The sequence below is a fragment of the Leptidea sinapis genome, chromosome 26 (assembly GCF_905404315.1).
Source record: "Leptidea sinapis chromosome 26, ilLepSina1.1, whole genome shotgun sequence".
Lineage (NCBI taxonomy): Eukaryota > Metazoa > Arthropoda > Insecta > Lepidoptera > Pieridae > Leptidea > Leptidea sinapis.
The window spans coordinates 6203457-6228792 of record NC_066290.1 but is presented as its reverse complement, the minus strand read 5'-3'; the positions used below and the strand labels follow the sequence as shown (position 1 = coordinate 6228792).

Sequence of the window (25336 nt, the reverse complement as noted above, 5' to 3'; positions counted from 1 at the left end):
TTCTCCAAGAACTTGTCAACGCCTTTTGGTGTTAATACAGAGTCGCATTCTTATGTTCTTCGGACACGTCTCCCGGCGCGAGAGTGAGTGCATTGAGCGCCTTGTCGTTCAGGGCCACTTTGCCCAGGGCACCAGAGGGTGGGGACGGACAAATTAAGTCCACTGAATGAGTGCACCAGACTGTCGGCCAGCAGGAAAAAGTGGTGAAGTCTCGTGGGGCGAATTACATCTGCCCAAACAGATTTGACTTGGTGAAAGTTACATTTTTATTATTATTTTAGTTAACCCGACGTTTCAAGACCTTTCCAGATCTAGTTTGCAGGGGCTTCAGTCCTCAGTTAACTAAAATAATAATAAAAATGTATAATCTTATTTAAACATAATATATAATTTATATTTTTTATTTTATAAATTGTGTCGTCCAAAAAAAGTTATAGGAAATAAATACAGTCGTTGGCTGAATTGAGTACATGTAGTTGCAGTAACGTTTTTATCGTTTGAAACACATAGCAATGGTACTTCATACAGTTAGAAAGAGACAGTGAAGCTTAAGACTATAATATAACATTTATGTTGGTTGACATTGTTAGCTATTGCTGGTTGAGGTTGTTAGCTATTGCTGGTTGAGATTGTTAGCTATTGCTGGTTGACATTGTAGCTATTGCTGGTTGAGGTTGTTAGCTATTACTGGTTGACATTGTTAGCTATTGCTGGTTGAGGTTGTTAGCTATTGCTGGTTGAGATTGTTAGCTATTGCTGGTTGAGGTTGTTAGCTATTACTGGTTGACATTGTTAGCTATTGCTGGTTGAGGTTGTTAGCTATTGCTGGTTGAGATTGTTAGCTATTGCTGGTTGACATTTTTAGCTATTGCTGGTTGAGGTTGTTAGCTATTACTGGTTGACATTGTTAGCTATTGCTGGTTGAGATTGTTAGCTATTGCTGGTTGATATTTTTAGCTATTGCTGGTTGAGGTTGTTAGCTATTGCTGGTTGACATTGTTAGCTATTGCTGGTTGAGATTGTTAGCTATTGCTGGTTGAAATTGTTAGCTATTGCTCCTTAACATTGTTAGCTATTGCTGGTTGAGGTTGTTAGCTATTACTGGTTGACATTGTTAGCTATTGCTGGTTGAGGTTGTTAGCTATTGCTGGTTGAGATTGTTAGCTATTGCTGGTTGAGGTTGTTAGCTATTACTGGTTGACATTGTTAGCTATTGCTGGTTGAGGTTGTTAGCTATTGCTGGTTGAGATTGTTAGCTATTGCTGGTTGACATTTTTAGCTATTGCTGGTTGAGGTTGTTAGCTATTACTGGTTGACATTGTTAGCTATTGCTGGTTGAGATTGTTAGCTATTGCTGGTTGATATTTTTAGCTATTGCTGGTTGAGGTTGTTAGCTATTGCTGGTTGACATTGTTAGCTATTGCTGGTTGAGATTGTTAGCTATTGCTGGTTGAAATTGTTAGCTATTGCTCCTTGACATTGTTAGCTATTGCTGGTTGAGGTTGTTAGCTATTACTGGTTGACATTGTTAGCTATTGCTGGTTGAGATTGTTAGCTATTGCTGGTTGATATTTTTAGCTATTGCTGGTTGAGGTTGTTAGCTATTGCTGTTTGACATTGTTAGCTATTGCTGGTTGAGGTTGTTAGCTATTGCTGGTTGAGATTGTTAGCTATTGCTGGTTGAGGTTGTTAGCTATTGCTGGTTGACATTGTTAGCTATTGCTGGTTGAGGTTGTTAGCTATTGCTGTTTGACATTGTTAGCTATTGCTGGTTGAGGTTGTTAGCTATTGCTGGTTGAGATTGTTAGCTATTGCTGGTTGAGGTTGTTAGCTATTGCTGGTTGAGGTTGTTAGCTATTGCTGGTTGACATTTTTAGCTATTGCTGGTTGAGGTTGTTAGCTATTACTGGTTGACATTGTTAGCTATTGCTGGTTGAGGTTGTTAGCTATTACTGGTTGACATTGTTAGCTATTGCTGGTTGAGGTTGTTAGCTATTGCTGGTTGAGATTGTTAGCTATTGCTGGTTGAGATTGTTAGCTATTGCTGGTTGAGATTGTTAGCTATTGCTGGTTGAGGTTGTTAGCTATTGCTGGTTGACATTTTTAGCTATTGCTGGTTGAGGTTGTTAGCTATTACTGGTTGACATTGTTAGCTATTGCTGGTTGAGATTGTTAGCTATTGCTGGTTGATATTTTTAGCTATTGCTGGTTGAGGTTGTTAGCTATTGCTGGTTGACATTGTTAGCTATTGCTGGTTGAGGTTGTTAGCTATTGCTGGTTGACATTGTTAGCTATTGCTGGTTGAGGTTGTTAGCTATTGCTGGTTGAGATTGTTAGCTATTGCTGGTTGACATTGTTAGCTATTGCTGGTTGAGGTTGTTAGCTATTGCTGGTTGAGATTGTTAGCTATTGCTGGTTGACATTGTTAGCTATTGCTGGTTGACATTGTTAGCTATTGCTGGTTGAGGTTGTTAGCTATTGCTGGTTGACATTGTTAGCTATTGCTGGTTGAGGTTGTTAGCTATTGCTGGTTGACATTGTTAGCTATTGCTGGTTGAGGTTGTTAGCTATTGCTGGTTGAAATTGTTAGATATTGCTGGTTGAGGTTGTTAGCTATTGCTGGTTGAGATTGTTAGCTATTGCTGGTTGACATTGTTAGCTATTGCTGGTTGAGGTTGTTAGCTATTGCTGGTTGACATTGTTAGCTATTGCTGGTTGAGGTTGTTAGCTATTGCTGGTTGACATTGTTAGCTATTGCTGGTTGAGGTTGTTAGCTATTGCTGGTTGATATTGTTAGCTATTGCTGGTTGAGGTTGTTAGCTATTGCTGGTTGACATTGTTAGCTATTGCTGGTTGACATTGTAGCTATTTCTGGTTGACATTGTTAGGTATATTATTGCTGGTTGACATTATTAGTTATTGCTGGTTGAGATTGTTAGCTATTATAGTTCACTATATTTATCATTTGTCAGTACATAATGTCATGTTACTTCATAAGAGGACCTTTTTCCCCCGTTGCTAGGTTATCGTTACGTTGTGGGATATCCTGTATGACTGTACTATATGGCACTTCATGCAGTTAGAAAGAGACAGTGATGCTTAAGACTATTATATAACAATAGTTATATAGTTCACTATATTTATCATTTGTCAGTACATCATGTCATGTTACTTCATAAGAGGACCTTTCCCCCGTTGCTAGGATGTCGTTACGTTGTGGGACATCCTGTATTACTGTACAGGGTGTCCCACAACGTAAGATTTTTTATGAAAGGAGAGGATAATCGAGCGCATATATGAAAATTAAAATATTAAACAGGACTCCTTATATAGTATATTTACCACTTAAAAGTAAAGCATCACAAATTATTGAAAAACAAAGAAATAATTGCACATCAAATTATTATATTATATTGCACTTAAACTATACTTCATCTTGCAGTCGAATTTCACTTTCGGCCTTTGTTTTCACCTGAAATATGAATTGTGAATGAAGGTGGGTCCAATAACATTAACGTCTAAAACATAAAATATTATGTGTGTTTTTAGACATACAAATAAACAAAATATACATTAGAAAATTTATACGTCTAGATAGACTGACAGCTGTGAGCACGTCGATAAAAATAGCGGTGAACTGTTAGCCTCTATTTTCAACAACTCACGCACATTAAAATAAAGTGACATACATATCTCGAGTGTAGGATGCAGCTTGTCACGCACTCTAAAGTAATAAACTTGGCCTGTTGTCATGCGCTGCCTAACAACAAGAGGCTAGATCTAGACGTATAAATAATCTAAGTAAGTATAAAATATACGTACCTACTGTGGCAAAAGAAGTATGTTTTTTTTATTACAGTAAGGGACGACACGAGCTGCCCATTACAATAAAGTGCCGCTCAGGATGTTTGAAAAATCCAAATATTCTGAGCGGCATCTCCAACAGCGCTCGTCACCTTGAGACATAAGATGTCAAGTCTCATTTGCCCAGTAAATTCACTAGCTACGGCATCCTTCAGACCGAAACACAGTAATGTTTACACATTACTGCTTCACGGCAGAAATAGTTGTAGTTGTCGTGTCGGAGCCACAAGTGGGAGGCCACTGGTAAATGTAATGTCTTGCTTTCCATTTTTGCCTTTTATTTATGTATCTATACAGGGTGTAATGGTTAAGTGTGACCAGGCGATTATTAAATAACTTACAGATATCAAAAAACTAATCTTATACTAAATGTTTGGGAGTGTTTAATATCAAAATATTGGGTACTCCTTGTTTGATTTTTAAAAAGTTATTCATATCATTTTACTCATTCGGTAACTTACTTTCGATCAGTTGATGTTTTATGAAATCATAAAATGCTGGATGCTAGAAATCTATATATATCTAATAGTTACGGAATAATTGTCTGGTCACACTTAACGACTACATGCTGTATAACCTGTTCGAGTTAAATGAAAAAGTACCTAATTATAAAACAATAGCTTGCAAGGCTTGATGCATTTAATATTGGCCATACCACGAGAACCAAGAAAATTCAAAAATTTCATTATACAATTTGGTCTTTAGCTATAGTGGCCCATAGCGTAAGAGTTATTTTTGGTGTTGAATTATAAATAATAAAGATTGATTCCCGGTTGGAACTTTTGTATTGGAATTTCCTCTTTTTCAAAATACCTGAGATAATTTATACGTCTAGATAGAGTCTCATGTTGTTAGAAAACCGATAAAAACAGGCCTGGAATATTAGTTTAGTGTTACACTCAGGCTTGTCGATTGACACACGACTAAGGAGAAAAGTGTGCTTACATTGTCTTTAAGCACACTTTTTCCGTTCCGTTGTCAGACTGCGAATGGTATGTCCATATGTATAGAACGTCATTGAGTAAAGTACAATATTTTTACCTGATTCCATGTTAGGATTTATATAATTTTCTCGCTTCAATGTTCTATCATTACTTGCTGATTTCATTGTTCTAGATTTTTTTATGTTACGTTTTTTGCTGATTCCGCCGTGTTTATTTGAGTTTGATTTGTCCCTACGTTCACTTCGCTCTTCCCAAGTTGCCAGTCGTTGTTCAATAGACTCGACTGGAAAAAAGAAATACAGAATAGCAAAAGAGACAATAATTGTGTTTCGGTCTGAAGGGCCCCGTAGCTACTGAAATGACTGGGCAAATGAGACTTAACATCGTCTCAAGGTGACGTATGCGATTGTAGTGTTGCTCAGAATATTTGGTGTTTTCAAGAATCTTGAACACATTGTAATGGGCAGGGCGTATCAATAAGCATCAACTGAACGTCCTGATCGTATCGTCCCTTACTATCATAAAAAATAGCATATTGTCATAAAATATTGCATTTTAAGTTTATAAATATTAACAAGAAAATAACCTAGAAGTCGGTCTCGGGGTCGCCTCTCAGGGGTCCATAAGTAAATCAAAAGCATTCAGGAACCCACTCAAATAAAAAATTCGCCAAAAAGAAGCCGGAAATTAAAACAGTTAAACAGACACTCAACAAAATTTCATTACGATAACGATGAAATATTGTAGGTATAAGAATTCTCAGGCTGGATTGAATCAACTAACTTTAGCAACAACAAACATGTTAAAGTACTGGTTAAGCAAAAAATTAGTTGCACCATTTGACAATTTTTAGATGACGTCACAACTTTAACCGTAACCGTCCAATATTCGCTGGTTAAAGCTATTGTTAATGTTAAATCGCCAAATAGAGACTACTTTAACTTAAATTTAACTATGCCAAGGAATACGATGGTGCAACACATTCCGCAGTCCACGTTAAAGTCAGCATTACTGTTAACGTTAAATTTGACTAAAACCTTAACTTTAACAGCTAATATGATACAACCCAGCCTTAACTCTGTTCAGCTAACGTTAATGATCGTATATATGAAACAAGAATATCTCACTTTGTTTAATCAAACTTGCGTTCGTTCTTCTGAGTTCCATTATTTCGTCTGACGGCTGTCTATGTTCAGCACTTTGCAGCACTCTTATAGCTGTTGCGAGTATGTCTGCGTTTGAAGACTGAAATAAAAATATTATTTAATTCCAATTATGGTTGTATTTGTATTAAAATTTTACAAATGTTTCGTTCGTTCGTAGCTAACATTAATGATTATCCTTAGATTATTATTAGAGCCTCTTGATGCTAGACAACTGATGAAAACAGGCCAGGTTTATTACTTTAATGTGCATAACAAGCAACGTCTTACACTTGCGATTTGTATGTCCCTTCGTGTTAGTGTGCGTGCATTGCTCAAAATAAGGCTAATTGGCAATTTAAATTATTTCGACGTTCTTACAGATGTCACTATCTATCTACTTAGATGCATAAAATATCTATTGTTTTATAATAAACAAAATAAATTCTCACGTCTTTTTTCCCAATAGATGCAGCTAACTCAGAGAGTGCTTCCGCTGTTTCGCATCTTCTCTCTCTTTCGTATTGGGCATTTCGGGCGCGACGTTCTTCCTAAAATGACATCAAATATTATTATATATTAGAAAAACACTAGCGGCCTTACAAATAAACTTAGTATAGAGTTAAAACTAAGAAGAAACCAAGAATTTGCAAAATAATGACTATATCGCTGACAACACAACACAACAAAATTTAAAACCAAACTTGAGAAATATTTATTGTCAACACTGCCTTAAAATTAAAATTAGATTTTTTTTATCATATTTTTTATCAATATTTGTTAATTACACTTGTATAAAATCAATGTTCTAATAAGCATTAATGTATAACAAGAGACTTGATCCTGCAGACAAATTGTCCAAACAGTTATGCGGGACTATGTTAGCTTTTAAGATTCTTTCTGTAAATTATTAATAGTATAAATAAATATATAAAAAAACACTGTCAAAAGTTTATCGTATGTCAGGCGAATAAACGCGGGAAACGGGAATGCGTCTAATGAAGCAAAATATCTATATGTAAACATTTTACATATTCTTGGATTAATCTCAGTTATATCTTTATACCAAGTTTATTTGTAAGGCCGTATTTTCTTTAACGACAGGTAGACTGTCGCAATATTTACAAATAGTAGGTACGTACCTACTTTGTGTATGTACCTAAGTATGAACCGTGCTACTGCTAAGGGACCTGGGGATATGAAGGGCTCCAAAGCCTTTTGAAGTTGGACAAGATTAGATTGAGATATTGAGAATTAAAATAAGTACACTAACCTACTGAATTCTTGTTGTTTCAAGTCATATCAAACAAACAAAATATTTAATTATCCTCTTTATTCCTATTCCGTATCAATATAAACATCATATCGAAAAATGATGATTGAATAAGCAGACCGAGTGTAGAATTCGTCTAATAGCCGGAACACATGGTCGGATTTGGTCCGGCCGAATCATTGGACGCGGTACGGAACCGGCCCTAATTCGATGGTATGTCGCATCGCACGAAATTATTATCATATACGCCTGGATCGACGGCGGACCGATTGGTGGGAGTCACCCACCCATGCCCATCATACCGTCCGATGGTCGGCCGTACAAATCTGACCATGTGTTTACGCTATAAGGCTCCACAAACGTCCCTGTGTTTAATGATGTATGAAAAGCGAAACGTGGAAGAAAGCTTTTTGAAAACCGCACTGTGGATGACCTTTTAGGATTGTATCGTGTGATAAATGCGGTAGGAAACACACAATAAAGGGCCGTCACCCTACCTATGTACATACCTAAATTACTATTACCTACTGGGTTTTGACTTACAGCATAGCATACATTTCAATAAATTATTAGGTATCTGAATTTATTACAAATATATTCCTTACTATATATACGTAATGGTACCTATACTCAGGGCCGGATTTAAACTTAATGCCGCCCCTGGGTACCGGAAAAAAATCCGCCCCAATACTGGAATTTTACTTAAACTTATAGTTTATATATTGTATTTATCAAAACTAAAACAACTCATTTATCGCAGAAACTATATTGACTATAACTCATCATATGGACATAATTAAAGATAAGGCCCTTAAGCAATTGGGCTTTGTTAAACGTACCTGTAAAACTTTTTATAATATCAAATGCATAAAAATTTTATATTACGCACTTGTTAGAAGTCTACTAGAATATGCATCCAATATCTGGTCTCCACACTATACAACTTAGATACAAAAAATTTAAACCGTACAAAAAAAATCTTAAAATATTTATGTTACAAAGCATATCATCCCTACACGTCATACGATGAAGCATGTAGATTTTTTAATATAGACCCACTGGAACTCCGCCGAAACCAACAAGATGTAATGTTTCTACATTCTTTATTGTCAGGCAATACAAACTGTTCTGAATTATTAAGTGCCCTATCGTTTAATGTACCACAATATAGAACACGTCATACGAAACTCCTGTTTGCACCACGTACCAAAACGAACTATTATAAAAACTCGATTATTTGCAGGAGTCAAAATAATTGCAATAATAATTATGATATTCTAGATATCTTCATGTTAGAAAAGGATAAATTGAAGCGTGAAATTATTAAATTACACCAGTCTAAAGCAGTTACTCTTTTGTTTAAAATATATACATATTGTTATCTACTAACCACACACATACCCTTTCACACCCACACACAAACATACACACAGTAAATAAGAAACACAAGAGGCAGTTGTTCTGTAATATATCTTGTAAAACTATTGTAAAATAATATTGTCAATATGAGTAATCTACAATGGCCTTAAGAATTATGTTATATAATATTGTTTATTAAGGTTTACTGTAACGCTGTTGATTACCAATAAATAAATAAATAAATATGTTATGTATATAACATGAATAAATATTTGTTTTTTTCTAACAATTATAAATTTGGCACTAAGGGTGTCTCATAATAATATTACATCATTTTTTTCACAGGCAAACACGTCTGACTTTTTGAATTGCGAATTGATCGATTAAATCTTCGCAATCTAAAGTTGAGCAATCTTGATAAGACTAAAAAAAGTTTTTTCACTTTCAATAATTTGCCGCCCTGGGCATTTGCCCCAACTGCCCCTAGTGTAAATCCAGCGCTGCCCATACTTCATAAAATGTACATGTCTATTTAGTTAGTATCGTTAGCCGGCAGTGCGCGTTGATAGTCCGTCCTTGTCTGCCACCTACTCAATCATAAGTAGGTAGGTACTTACTTTTATGATGAAAGACTTACCTAACGTAGATAATGTAGGTACTATAGTTAATAATTAAAAGTGAATCTAAAGCTTTTGTAGTTATTATTCAAAGATATTTTATAACATACAATAAAACCTTCGTTTTTTGCTAACAGATTATAAAATATTAAGGGTATAGGTAGTGTATGTAATATTTCTTACCACAGATAATGGTGCTCTATTCTTTCCAGCTGGTCTGCCGCGTCTTCTATGATAATTGGCTGAGTCTGGAGAATCCTGTAACAAAAATGATAAACTCAAGTATAATTCCCGCGCGATAAGATGGGGACAAGTTGCCATGTCAGTGACGTGTAATTAAATCATGACTCAATAGATTTAAGGTTGTGCAAAATGTTTAAGTACTTCAAAATAATATTATTGATATGTATTTTAATATGCATTAATTTAAATGTATATTTGTTAGGTCTGACAATCTAATTTAATTATTGAAATTTTAAGAGATTTCCACGTATATAGTCACTCATCGCGATATCTCCGGAACCATAAGGCGAAGAGACTTGAAATTTGGTAGAAATATTCCTTTCGCCGAGTAGAGGTCAGCTAAGAAGGGATTTTACGAAATTCCATCCGCAAGAGTTTTTTTTATAACAGAACAACGTCTGTCGGGTCCGCTAGTTAATTAATATGGCAATAGCAATAGTAGGTACCTACATAATAATTTTATGTACGGTTATAGTCTTAAATTCAGTATTAGGTACAAGGTATGTAATAACTACATCCTAAAAGTGGGGGGTTCCAACTGGACCATGTTTCTGAATATATTGGAACTGTAAATTTCCAAAAGAAAAAAAGTGATGCACGATATGTTTATTTTTTAGAATAATAATGCTAAATAGGAAGTCCGTTTTACAATAAAAACTAGTTAATTAACTTTATTGATAGTCCGTAAAATTGTAAAAAAAGAAAAAGCAGAAATATATTTCGTCAAAACAGATGACAGCGTTAGAAACGTTGTACAAGTGATATTCACCCTTATTACGTTGCATGACATTGTTGGTTAAAAACGATTACAAAAAACTTTGAAATTTATTTCTGCTGCTACAGGACTCTCGCTAAAATGCCAATAGCTCATCACTTATAGTGAACTCCATGAAACCCTTAATTATTTCGAGGTTGTCTGGTTACATTCTGTTGTTGTTGGATTTTTGTCATACCTATTGACATAAATCCTTTTGCAGCGCATCATAAAGTTGGCATTGGCGGATGTAACAACAACTTCCCACCAAGTGATATTCGTTTGTCCTGCTAGGTACATATAATACGCGCCATCTGTCTTCTAAACTCTGTACTTGAGGTAGCACCACAGTGTGATCTATTTGCCAGCACGATGGGATGTTTGGTCAATGAATGTCAGAAAAGATTTGAGAGTATGATGCCTGTAAGCTCTATAAAATAAGATAACTAGTTTACAATTTTCATTGTTTTCTTTCTTTAATATAGTATCTTTGTAACGCTTTAGATTTAATCTGTAATATTAAATTGTATATTTAATAAATAAATATAAAAACCACCGAACTTACAACTGACCACAATTCCTATTATTAAACTTTAATCATTAAAATCATCATGGATAAAGATAGACGTGTAACTTTACTTTTTATTATGAATTTATTCGTAAAGTCACCCTTGATTTAAATTTTACACTAAATATTAATTTATTGGAAATTAAACTCTATTTACATTGCATAAATTTCCACATAAAACAATGACATGTCAATCAATAATAATATAAAGGTAGGGAATTACTTACACTTCTTTCCATATTAAATAATTAACTGCACTTTTAAAACTAAAACTGTATGTTGCTCAGCACTAGTCTTAAGCAGAAAGAAACAAAATATTTGTATAATTTTCCTTTTATTAATATTCCACCTTAAGACAACCCCCACCCTTGGGTTTATTACAGTATTAGAACATAGAACCCATTGGGATCTTCTTAGAATATCTCTAGGTATATATTCTGTAAGAGAGTCCCAAGATCAAAAAAACAATGGTCTTAAAAAATTGGCTTACCTTTCAAAGGACAGCAATAAACAAGATTGGCGGGGTGTTCTATTGTTTAAAAAACAACTGAATGAGATGTACTTAGTTGTAGAATCATTAGCGATTCCAGAAATTTGTTATCAGTGATCCACAGATAAAGAGTTCAACGATTTTTAACAGATTTGCAGATGTGGAGGGTTCCTGGATTAAATTGAAGTAAGACTCAACTTAAACGCTGTGACGGTTCTGATGAATATGTTATTATTTCAAAGTAAATATATAAAAAGTATTCGAAATTTAAACTTTGAATGCGTTATGAGGGTACATAGAAATAAACAACAATATTGAAATAATCAGCTGTTTTATGTTTATATAAATGTTATGAGTTATAAACTATTAATTACGTAAAGTTTTGTTTGTTGTATATACACTTAGAATGCTTATTATTAGGTTATACGCGATCTCCACCGAAGAAAAGGATTCCAATAGGTATCCAACCCACTCTTTATGAACGAATGTAAACTTATAAAGAAGTAAAATAGATCTTATTACAACCAATTGAGAGAGCTTTAAAAACAGCCAGGCAAGAAAAATTACAAAATTCTTTTCAAAGTTATGGATTTATGTAGAGAAAGGTTATTGATTGATACAATCTTACGATTTACGATTTAAGAACTTTATTTCTCAGAAGAATATTACAATATTCACTTATAGAGAAAATATATTCTAATTACTATATAATATGTGAGCCGTGAGAATAACAATATCTTTAACATATCGATTACTTTTCTTGTTTAACTATAAATTTTAACCAAGTAAGTAAAGTGGAAAAAAACCAGTAAACACACACTAGATGAAACACTTAAAAAGAAATAACTATATAAATTATAGTCTAAAGAACATTTATAAATAAGTTAGCTACACTACACTAATGAATATCAACTAAACACACAATTGTGAATACAATAATACAAGAACTTCAGTGAATTACGCTATCGCAAAGATTCCAAATTTTTTATAGATTACTAGCTGACCCAGCAAACGTTGTATTGCCGATATTAAAATCGCGATACAAAAGTAACTGTTAATCGTAGATGGGTAAAAATTTGAAGTTGTATGTATTTTTTAATGCTGACTCATAATCAAACGAATTAAAAAAAAATGTCAAAATAATTTAAAAAAAATATTTGGCGTGGACCACCCTTAACATTTAGGGGGATGAAAAATAGATATTGTCCGATTCTCAGACTTACCCAATATGCACTCCAAATTTCTTGAGAATCGGTCAAGCCCTTTCGAAGGAGTTTAACTACAAACACCGCGACATGAGAATTTTATATATTATAGATAATATATATTTTATTCTGTATTACAATACGAGTTAAAATATGAATACGTACATTAGAATTTTGTGTATGTACCTACATAATTTGTATTATTATTTAATCCTTAAAAGTAACAATTGATTAGAGTGAGAGAGGAGCAGCCTGCCTACTGCTGTCGTATGCGTGAGAGAAAGGGAAGCCAGACAGACTGGCGCCGCGTTACGTTACGAAGCCATTTAGCCTTCCATAAGAAATTATCACTTCAAAATATACTTAATTGAAAAGGAGATCGTATCAGAAAACCACACAATGAATAAAGTTTTTTTAAGTCTATAATTAGTATATAAGTAATTAAGTAGTTATTAAGTTTAAACCGCAGTGAGCCCGATGTTATTCCCAACTAACCGTTGCCAAAACCAAATTTCAAAAATGTCTGAAAGCGTCCAACAGCCACAGACCCTTGGCACCAGTTCAAACATGGAACTCGTAAACTACCACTACTTCCAATTCCTGGCTGGTCTTTATGTACATTTATCTAAGTATGTTAAGCGTATGTACTTTGTCAGCGTGGACTTAAATGATAAATCTATCTCTTAATATGAATATAAAATGAAACCGACTTCAAAAACTAAAAAGTATACAGGATGTCTCAAAGTTATGGGACATGAAGAGAAAGTACCTTAAATATCGAAGATAGGCTATTTTACTGAAATAATACCTTATGCTATTTTTAAAAGTTAGTAATTCTGCATTCAAAGATTTTCTAAATATTACTTGCCTCGTCTGGGAATCGAACCGACTTTAATGTAAAAAAAACCCTCCTACTCTTATGATGCCAATCGAAAGAATGGCCAAAAACTAATAACTCTTCTTAAGTAACATAGTATTTTAATAGAAAGTAGTCAATTAAGTGGGTATTTTTTTGTAAATTAATTAATTAAATGTTCAAAATGTGATCTCTCTTGTCTTACGCAAATCGCCAATCTTTTAATGAGTCCGCTGCCTGTTGATTTTCTTATCATTTTATAGTGAATACTCGATATGATATGGCACAATTCTGTTTGTAACTCGCCCACGTTCTCGTATCGCTTTTTGTATAGCATATCTTTCACACATCCCCAAAAGAAGAAATCTAATGGTGTAAGGTCCGTGGATCTGGCCGGCCATCTAATCGGTCCATTCGTACCAATCCAAGTAGGAAAACATTCATTTTACGTTGTTCCTTTCTTTTTTTACTATTAAGACTTGATAGGCCTTAAGTCGATCGCTTTCCACAAATTTTCACTTCACTGTAATTATTGCATTGCTACTGTATAAATCTGCAATAAAACTGTTACAAGTAATGATACCATATAATTTAAATTTATTTCTACCAATGAAGTAAATATATTTGTCGTAAATCCTACTACTCCACAGCTGAATATCTATGTAATCGGACAGCCTGGGACTAGATTATGATTACTTTATAGCGATAACAACGACAGAACAATATTGTATATTTTATTAAAAAGGGCGCAAAAAAGAAATCTTGCAGAGTTTCTTGTGCTCTCTTTTTCTCTCAGAGCGCCATTTGTTTCCGAAGCGGTAGTAGTATCTAATATAATAGACATGACATCAATCAAATAATTCTAAAGGAATCAATTTTGAGAAAATCAATGCCTTTTATGCCTTTGATGCCTTTTTACTAAATTCAGATTTAATATTAACATTATCTTTTAATTTTACAAATGCATTAAGGTGATTCTAATTAATATATAACATAAATAAAATTTGTCCATTTTCTATCAGTCTGTCATATCAATCCCAATTAAATAAAATTTACTTGAAATAATCCTAAATTTAAGTTCTAAAGTTGCTTACGATCTACTTTAGTAAACCTGCAAAATAAATGCACTAACACTGCTGTCAGTACTACTCAAATGTCACAACTCACAATGATTTTGCAGAAAACGATCATTTTGCAGTAAACGTGCAGCTGCAATACAGTTTTATTTGTGTAAGTGCTAATATTCCTTAACCAAAGCGTTCTGCCAAATACCTGCAGCAGGCCTGCTTAGTAGAATACCGATATGCCAAAGTTTGTCAGGGGGGTTTTTGTCGTTGTAGTGCAGGTGCAGTTTTTTTTAGTACAATAGCTCTACTGGTCGCAGATCAAATAAACATTTCAGTTTTCATTATCAAATCGTAAGCAGTTAGTTAAAAAATAAACCAAAGACGAAACAGGGATCTATAATTAAATCTATGCCTAGTTAAACGCTAATTTGGTTTGGCTATAATTGCAAAAACAGGAAAAATTGGGAAGAGTTCGACGGACAGGCTATGTTATAGAATAATCAATTCTAAATTGTACCGGTGTAGGTTTAAATCAGCTTATACAGTTAACGGAAGCCGGTTATCACACTTTTAATAAATTGAGAATATAATCCAATGATTCTGGTCTGGTGGGTTTACATGTAACGAATTTAGAGTGTCATATGAATTTGAGGCTATTTTCAATTTATAGACAATATCGTACAAACATAATGTATAAAGACAACATTATGGTCGCTCAGAGGGCAATGGAGAGGGCTATGCTCGGAGTTTCCCCGCGAGATCAAATTAGAAATGAGGAGATCCATAGGAGAACCAAAGTCACCGTCGTAGCCCAAATGATTGCGAAACTGAAGTGGCAGTGGGCAGGGCACATAGCTCGAACGCCAGATGGCCAGTGGGGGAGTAAAGTCCTCGAATGGCGATCACGTACCGGAAGACGCAGTGTTGGTAGGCCGCCCACAAGATGGACCGACGATCTGGTCAAGACCGCCGGAATAGGTTGGATGAGGGCAGCGCGGGATCGTCATGGAGATCTTTATGGGAGGTCTTTGTCCAACAGACGATTTCTGGCTGAAATATTAATATGCGATGATGGATTAAGTCCACGCTGAAGATACCTACATGATTTTTTTATTTTATTCCGTTAAAAAATACGCAATAAAATTATGTTTCTCTATTTAAGTGAGAATTTAAAATAAATATTATTCACACATGTGTGTCGTGACCGGCTAGATTATTGGTACCATAACGGCGCCTTTTTCTGCTGTGAAGCAGAAATGTGATAGCATTACTGTGTTTCGGTCTTCGGGCGCCGTAGCTAGTGAAATTACCGGGCAAATGAGACTTAATATCTTATATCTCAAGGTGGCTGATGCAATTGTAGTGCTGCTCAGAAGTTTCCTTTTTTTATTTCTCAAAATATATACAAAAACGTAAAATGTTATATAGTAAAACCTTTCTCGAGAACCACGCTATCCATTGGAGAAAACAGCATGAAAATCGGTGCAGTAGTTTTTGAGTTTATCGCGAACAGACGAATTTGGTCGAATTTCGAGCTTTGGGCGACCGCTAATATTAATTAATTAAAAATGTAAATTTTCTCATTACTTTTGCGGTGCAAATTCGGTTTTAATTTTCATAATCGGTCATTTATTAGTAATAACTACATCCCCGCTGGACTCATTTTGAACATGAAATTGATATGGGTCGCGTCTGCTGTTCGTTCATTGAGATCTTTTTACCATTTAACATAATGAAATGTTTGTTTTGGGATATCGATGTGTATCCCTAATGTAATAAATATTTGTCATACAATATCTACTGTGGCTTGCGTGTAATATAATACTTATTACTAGCTGGTGAGCAGTGAGCTTCGCATCACATAAAAAAATGCTATAAAATATTATATTAAAATTTCATATCTTTTTCGATAACTACGAAAGGAAACGGAAACAATTGCATACTACGGTATGAACACAACTTGGGTATGCAGTAGATGTGAATTAAGACTTGTCAGTCCCTCGCTGAAAATTCTGTTGGCATTTTCAAATAGACATTTGCTTATGATTGGTTTATTCATCGTTTCTCGCGTTTATTCGCAAGGCTCCTTGACATTAGGTAAACTTCAGAGTTATAAATGTATTGACAGTGTTGTCAGTACATTTAGTCAACAGTTTGCATATTCTTTGTTTATTCTCAGGTATAACTTTATGCCATGTTTATTTGTAAGGCCGTTAAAGTTTTGTCAATCTGAGAGGCAAGTTATTAGTTTTAATAAAATAAGGTTACGTTACAATCTTTAACTAACAGTAAATTAATATTAAATTTTATATAAATTAAAAAAAAAAAATTAAATTTAAAAAAAAATAAATATTTGACGGCTAAAGTGCAAAAGATGGTCTATAAATAATAATAATGAAAAAAGTGAAATATCAAGTCAATATCGAATATTGATTTGAAACTATTGACAGATTGCTATTTAGCTATTTAACAGTAACAATAGTTTTAACCAGGCAGCGTAGATTTGACGGTTAACAGTTAAGTTATGACGTCATATCAAAACTGTCAAATGATGCAACACATATTTTTTTTGCTTAACACAAAGACTTCTTGGCTTAACCTTGGATACATAATAGCTTTAAAGGTAAATGTATACACTTCTATAATAAAGTCCCAGCCACTGTTCAGGCATCATCTATAAATAAATTTATATGTTTTATAAAAAAAATGGCTCTGTCGTAAATCCTATTACTCCACAGCTGAATATCTAAATGATCGGACAGCCTAGGGCTACATTATGATTATTTTAAAGCAATAGCAATGACAGTACAATACTGTATATTTTTATTAAAATGATAGCAAAAAAAATTGCTGGGAGAGTTTCTTGCGCCGCTTCTTCTTTCACAGAGCGCCATTTGTTTCCGAAGCGGTAGTAGTATCTAGTATATTAGTAATAACATCAAAAAGAATTCTAAAGGAATCAATTTTGAGAAAATAAATGCCTTTTATGCCTTTTAACCTGTGTCCGGTTCTTTAACATGTTTGTAATATAGTTAGTACAACCCAGCCTTATAATAATAACATTATTAATATAATAATTAATATTACCATTTAAAGAATATCATTAATTGAATTTGTAATACATAACGGCTCGTGGCGACCTCCATGAAAAAAATGTTAATGCTATATTTATCAATTTACTATCTCGTTTGTTATAAAAGTAAGCGGCTGGCATGTTTGAGCTGGCCCTAAAGAACTTGGTGTTTATAATATTAACTTAATTATAATTGCCCACTCTAGAAACTATTTCAAAACATTACATTTGTATACTCACTTGTGTTAATGGCTGTTTGCCACGACTTTAGTTACGTTTGGCCTTCACTATTACATCGTCTGGTATTTCATTGTTTTTGAAATTTTCATGTTTAATTATTCTTCAAGATGGCGTGCCGTACTGTTTCAATTTCAATTTTATATTAGGGGTTAAAGTTATGAAATTGCCGATTTACACTGAAAAATTGTTTCGTTTTTTATTTTTAATTTAACTTATTTATTTAATCAAAATAATAGTCATTATTATCTATACCTTGCTGCCATCTGTGTGAAAGCATCTGAAAAACTGTGTGAAAGCATTTTGTACTGCCTCCTGAGACGAAAACTTTTTATCACGTAAAAAACTGTCCAAATCACGAAAAAACGGTAAAACCCTCATGCACTGAAAAAAATCGTAAAATATGGCTTTAAATCGTTTATGGTTTCATTGATCGAGTGGTTAGAATTCAAGTGTTAGGAAGACTATCAAGTGAAGGGACGCGACGTATCCGTACGAGCATTACCAAGTCGAACGGGACAGACTATAGTTATTTATGCAACTGTTGTGTAATAAGGGGTATTAAAACACGAATGTGGATAATAGTATCACATGAGTGTTTTAATACCTAATTATCAACAGTTGCATACAAGACTTTATCTACACCCAGAATATGAATCCTCTAAAAGATTCTGAAACAGTTAGCTTACTGCTAACACTAAAACACCAGTCCTAGTAGTAACCTAATATCAATCGAAACATTTATTTTAGTAGTTATTTACATTTTGTATAGAGCAATAATTAAAATTCACTTGAATATAATTTTCTTTTGCAGCGGTTAAAATGAATCGCTCAAAAATATCGAAGAAAAATGGCGGGGATTCGAATAACCTACTTTTTTTTTACGGCGCGCGACGTTCTGGGAGTGTGGAGCGCGCGTAAACGAAAATGTTCTTTTTTTGAAATTCATACAGATACCACGCATCGAGCAATAAGAATGTGGCTGTATGTTGAAACTCTTTGCGCATGAAGGGATAAAAAACAACATAGGAGTGTTGTTATGAAATTCAGTAGAACATTACAACACTCTTTTGAGTTATGTAATGGTTATTAGAACATTGGGTGTTTTAATGTTGGCAATAAGCTAACTGTTTCAGAATCTTTAATAGAGGATTTAAAGCATGGGTGTAGATAAAATTATTTATTTACTATTATACCCAAATAATAAAGTGCTCAACATATCGCCCCACGCCATCTTATAGGTCTACCTGTACATAATATAACTAAACAAATCACATTATTGGCCTTTTTTGGCCCCGGCATAAAGCGTGTAAAAAAAGGTCTTGTACCTGTGTTTTGGTACCAGGCGACCATAGTTGAAGAAGAGATTGTCTTATGTATGACGCGAGTATACCTTAATATATTCTGACGACATTCGCACGAAGTATTACTACATAGACGTGATAGTAATGTCCTTCATAGCGATTGAAATCATGTGTCATCCTAGCAATACATACCAGGATATACAGAATACCTGGGCCAGAGGTTGACCTTTTTTTCTTAATCAATTCAGCGGCTGTATATAACTATTAATAATAGCATTGATTAAATAAATACAGCCTAAAAATTTATAAAAATCCTTTAGGGCTGCTAGGAGTAGATATTCTTTTTAAAGATGAAACAATTAATCTTAACAAGGAAATAGCAGAACCTAGCAGCGTAGAAGGCTTTTGTCAATATGTCTTATTAGCTCTGCCCAGCGTCGCCTTTTTTCCTGCTCATTACAATTACGAGAAAATTCTAAAAAGAAAGGACTTGCGTTTCCTCCGAGAGATATTGAAAGAGTAATGGCGGCATGCCGCATGCGACAACCTCTGGACAAGGCCTGCACAGGACCTTTTTTACAAGCCTTATGGCCTGCCCCATAAAGCACAATAAAGTAATTTGTGGAATTTGAGGCCCACCGTATTACTTCTGTACAGAAGGACAACTTCGAGACTTTTGCTAGGGTTGTACTAAAAGGTAGACTTCCTGACTTCAGTTCGTCATTCATTCGTAAATTTGTCGCGTAAATACATATAGCAAATTTAAGACTTTTATGGTTTTCTCATGGATGCTATTGTACACGGCAAGCACCAGCTTTCAATTAAAAAAGAATTATTAAAATCGGTTCAGATGAACTACTACTCAACTGGATAGTTGAAAGTTCTTATGTAACACACATAAAAAAAAAACCGATTAATTGAGAACCTCCTCCTTTTTTGAAGTCGGTTAAAAACACACAGCTTTTTCAAATTAGGCGGTAGGCTTTTTGTTCGTCTGTACTTTTAAATAGTATGAAAAAAATATACATTACTATGGTAAATGTTCGGAAAATTGAAGCCCATCAAAAGGCATTTCATAGAGACGAATTCTGCTACGAAATATGTATTAAAATTAATCAAATATGTTTATAAATCTAAAAAGTATAATGATTCATGATTTTTTCGGTAGTTAACTAGACAATCGATCAAATATCGATGTCATTCATAGACTTTGTTGATATGAGTACCTTTGTTAAGATGATGAAGGATTCACGCGGATGTTGACAATTGAGTAGAGACGTAATACGATGGTTACGCTGTCGGTTGTAATTGTGTGATTAGATCAATTGGACTCGAAGGACGATTGCACCTTGGCAGAAGCGTTTGTACGACGAGTATCTTTATAGAGACCGTTATTATTTTGAGTTTGAAATACATTTAACCTCTTTTACTAGAAATTGTTAAGTCTAATACCAGCACCCGAATTTCACCACTGGACATCACGTCATCGATATCTTTAGACATATATCCCACAACCGAGCATTTCACAAGATCTCTCATTCACACACGGACTGACTGACGGACTGACATACACCACTTACACAATCACAAACACACTCCACAAACAGACACAAACACAAACATACATGCACACAAACATTTACACTACGTACATACATACAAACACACATACATACAATCATAAACACATACATACACACTTACATACATTACACAAAACATCACCACACTCGCCGGCGAGTGTGTTCTTATCACCTTTTCATCTTTCATCTTCATTTTCATTCTCTCTCCTTCCCACAAGCACACAGCCGGTCTGAGGTTCGAGTCTCCTTAGGAGACGCCCCGCGACTTTTGTTGCGTAGTCTTTGCGGCTTCCACGGCCCACGTCCTACTTCGCTGTGAAAGCCAGGGCTGCTAACAGCACAGAGGAGGTTTTAGTCGGTATGGGGTGTCCGCTAACGCGGACACTCGAGTCCGACATATTACGCCCCGTTCCGGGGCGTTAATACGTAACAGTATTTCCTCCTCTCAAAAAAAAAAAATTCACAAGAAATAAACTTAAGAACCATCAGAACAATTTAAATGAAACTTTGCACTTTGCTTTTCTATGGGCGATGAACATAATAAAATAAGTGCCGAAAGGTGCTGACGTAGTGGTCGCTTTTGAAGTTACACTTCTTTAGGCGCGTTATGGAAAAATGATGAAAGTGCAATTTTAAGATGCGCGCGAAACACAAAAATAATAGGTTGAAGTTGGTTCCTAAAATTTTTGATGTTTGCGACATCTGTTATTTTTTTTTTGGTTTCTTCGTCCGTTATGAGAATAGGCAAAGGGTTCAAGCCCGTACAGCCGTATTCGTTAATAATTAATTGTCAAAGCCATCGTTGCAAGTTTTTTACAAAATTGTTCTTTCTACAAACGTAGAATAGCACGAGGAATAAATAATTTGAAGGATTTTTGCTTTGTTAGGCCAAAGAAGTATAACTTCTTGCGTGCATACATAAGTACACACGCACTTTTTAATCAGCTTGATTTAAAAAGCGCACCAGCATCTAGTAGCTTATAAATAGGTAAAATAATAAAAAATAATATGAAAAAGCATTATTTCTCTCGATACGCTATTGTTTTTTTAAGACGGCATAAACAATTTAATTTTTTAGGCGTTGGTATGGCCCATATGTTGGCTTTAGATAAAAATCCACTGCCGAATAAAACCTCCTCTATCCCGGTAGCTCAATAGTCATTTCGGTGAACCAGAAGGGGCTCCAAATTTATAGCTCTGAACCGTAAGAGATTCTACCAATATATTAACTGTTTTCTGGGGTAAATAGAGAATAGTTTATTAAAACTGAAAGAAGTGACCACTAGAGATGGGGAATAAGTAGAAACCTGGTACTCACTGCGGAGTTCGGTGACGTGAGCGTGGAACTATGCATGTATGTATGTAAGTATGTATTTATCAATTATATAAACCAGTGAGAGGCTCTTTTGCACAGGATGCCGGCAAGATTATGGGTACCACAACGGCGCCTATTTCTGCCGTGAAGCAGTAATGTGTAAACATTACTGTGATCTGAAGGGCGCCGTAGCTAGTGAAATTACTGGGGAAACGAGACTTGACATCTTCTGTCTCAAGGTGACGAGCGTAAATGTAGTGCCTCTCAAAATTTTTGGGCTTTTCAAGAATCCTGAGCGGCACTGCATTGTAATGGGCAGGGCGTATCAATTAGCATCATCTGAACGTCCTGCTCGTGTCGTCCCGTATTTTCATTAAAAAAATAATATAAACAATACATAACATAACAAATAATTTATATTCGTAAAATCTCAGACATTCCTTTATTATTATTGTCCTTTTTATTCAATATACTTACTACCTACCTACCTTTTTTTTAATGAAAATAAGGGACGAGACGAGCAGGTCGTTCAGCTGATGGTAATTGGTACGCCATGTCCATTACAATAAAGTGCCACTCAGGATTCTTGAAAAACCCCAAAAATCTGAGCAGCACTACAACTGCGGTCGTCACCTTGAGACATAAGATGTTAATTGATTGCCAGCTTTTTGTTGCCACTAATTGATGTCCAGTAATTTGACTACGGCGCCCTTCAGACCGAAACACAGTAATGCTTACACATTACTGCTTCATGGCAGAAATAGGTGCCGTTGTCTAGCCCATAATCTAGCCGGCATCCTGTGCAAAGGAACCTCCCACTGGTACCTATTTATAACTTACTTATTTATAAGAAGCAAGCATATGGGTTTCCTGATTTGAGTGATCACACGCTCAAACATCAGAGGAATCACAGGAGCGTTGCTGACCTTTTAGCTAGGTGTATGCGCCTTAAAAGTCGGCAACTCTTCTCTGATTCCTCTGCTGTTGCAAGAGAATGTAGGCAGCGGCTATTATCACTTAACACCAGGTGACCCGTACACTCGTTTGTCCTCCTATTCATAAAAAAATGTTCACCCGTCCCTCCTGCTGTCCTCCTCTGCCAACTGTCTATGTATATTACTAGCTCTAATTATATGTATTTTTTTTATTTATGGAATAGGAGGACAAACGAGCGTACGGGTCACCTGTTGTTAAGTGATCACCGCCGCCCACAATCTCTTGCAACACCAGAGGAATCGGAAATTGGTTTTATGAAAACTATTTCATTACCTATCCACATAATTTATTACTTCTTTCATAGTATTATCATTTTATATGGTAAAGCTCTTGAAAAACTTTTGAAGGCAGTAGGTATACAGGTCAGGTCCATAAACGACGTAATATCCTTGGTGTTTTAAGGGGAGGTGATCACTTAACATAGGGTGACCCGTAATCTTGTTCCTGTCCCGAAAGCGGTACCTTTGTGCCGTGAAGCCGTAATGTGCAAGCATGTGTTTCGGTTTAGTGACGCCGTAGGTACTATTATATATTCCTTGATGATGATGAGAGAAATTAATGAGTTAGGTTAGACTTCTTTCTTTCTAAACACATTTCCAAGTGTATTGAAGCAAGAATCTGTGAAAAAAAAATTTATGATAGTTCTGCATCTGTATAGTTCGTCCCAGTTGTATAGTTTTCTAGATAGACTAGACTTAGACTTATCCGATCATACACACTCACACGCACGCCTTGTTCCCGTCGGGGTGGGCAGAGACAATAGAATGCCATTTGCTTCTATCCTTACAAACCTCACGCGCTTCCTCTGCATTCATTACTCTTTTCATACATGCTCGCCGGTTGCGGGTGCTTCGGACCTCTCCTTTTCTCAAAACGTCCCCAATTTGGTCGACGGAGGTCTCCCGCGACCTCTTGCCCACACACACTTGCCTTATATATTTGATGCGTCATTCTTTCTTCACTCATTCGCTCCACGTGTCCAAACCATTTCAGCATTCCTTTTTCTGTCCTTGTCACAACATCCTCTTTCAAACCACAGCGCGCTCGTATTACCGCATTCGGAATTCTATCAGTCAGTCTTACCCCACACATACTACGCAGTGATCGCATCTCAACTCCGTTAATTCTGCTTTTATGCTTCTTCTGCCATACTTTTATGCTTATCCGATCATGTATGGCTTTTATAGCCTAAATATATCAAAGGATTTGCTACAGCCGAACCATCGGACGAGATCCGGTAGAGGACCATATTGGATGGAATGTCGTATTGTCTATCGCACAAAATTAATATTGCTACCGTCCGGACCGTACAGAGTACAACGCCGGATCCGAGTACCGCATCAATTGATGCGAGGTGCCCACCAGACCGTCCGATATTCCGGTTGTTCCAAATCCGACCATGTGTTTCATAAATCAAAAATTTTAAATTTTGGGTTCGTATCACATAATCAGGTGATTGTCATGCTAGTCTCGTAGATTTTTCTAATAAAACTAAAGGTAAAAAAGTTGTTTTCAAATTATCAGTGAAATCCGGTCTCACTGTGGTGCATTTATAAAAAAAATTAAGATTAAGAATCAAATCAAAATCGCTTTATTGATGTAGGTCAAGGAAATGGCACAGCTTATGAATGTCAAAATTTTATTTTCTTTTTATATTTACCACCACTTCGGAAAAGGTTGAGCTTTAATAAGAAGAAGTGGCATGAAACTCATTGACACTCCTTTAAATCAACATTTACAGCTTAATTTTTTTATATATCATTTCAATTACAATATATGTAAAGTGATGCATTAAGAATACTCAAACATCAAATACTCAATGCCTTACATGAGTAATTAAAAAAAAGTAAATGTAAATTAACACTGTAACAATATTATACCTACGATATTGTGTAAAAAATTCAACACGAACGGTTAATAAGTTTAGGAAATAAAATGATATACTAAAATCATTGTAAATAAACAAACATAAAATTTTTATATAAACGTATAATTGTATGGGCATATAGATAAATAATTATATTATGTAACATCCAGTACAGCTGGTGTAGATTCGTTAAAGTAAATCAACCTAAAATATATTGGAACTTCTTAATAATAACACATATTTAATATATAGATACTAATAGCATGATATAGTTATTGTTCCAGTTTTATTTACGAGTTATAAAGAGAACTATAAAATTTATTAATATCCGCACGACCTACTTTTCAAGTGACAAATATTTAATACAAACTTGCGAAAAGAGCTTATTGTTTAAAGTCAAAGAAAGTCGAACAGTAATCACTTCTAATATATTATCATTGACTGAGAATATGTATTAATGCATTCGTAAAAGGGTTAAATTATTGTATAACAGACAATGAGTTAATCGACAATTTGTATATAAATAATGCGCATGTCTGTGATGTGAGTTGTGACGCGCGATGACCGAGGCTTCCCCAT

At 34.9% G+C, this 25336-nt stretch overlaps 1 long non-coding RNA gene across 1 annotated transcript; it reads right to left on the bottom strand.

Annotated features, from left to right (window-relative positions):
• Positions 1 to 3317: 3317 nt before the first annotated feature.
• Positions 3318 to 17865, bottom strand: LOC126972582 (uncharacterized). Its single transcript, XR_007731162.1, has 6 exons — positions 17696 to 17865; positions 9383 to 9457; positions 6403 to 6501; positions 5936 to 6053; positions 4906 to 5091; positions 3318 to 3472 (listed from the first exon to the last, which is right to left on the bottom strand). It is a non-coding gene; the product is annotated as an uncharacterized LOC126972582 (long non-coding RNA).
• Between the last annotated feature and the right edge of the window lie 7471 nt (positions 17866 to 25336).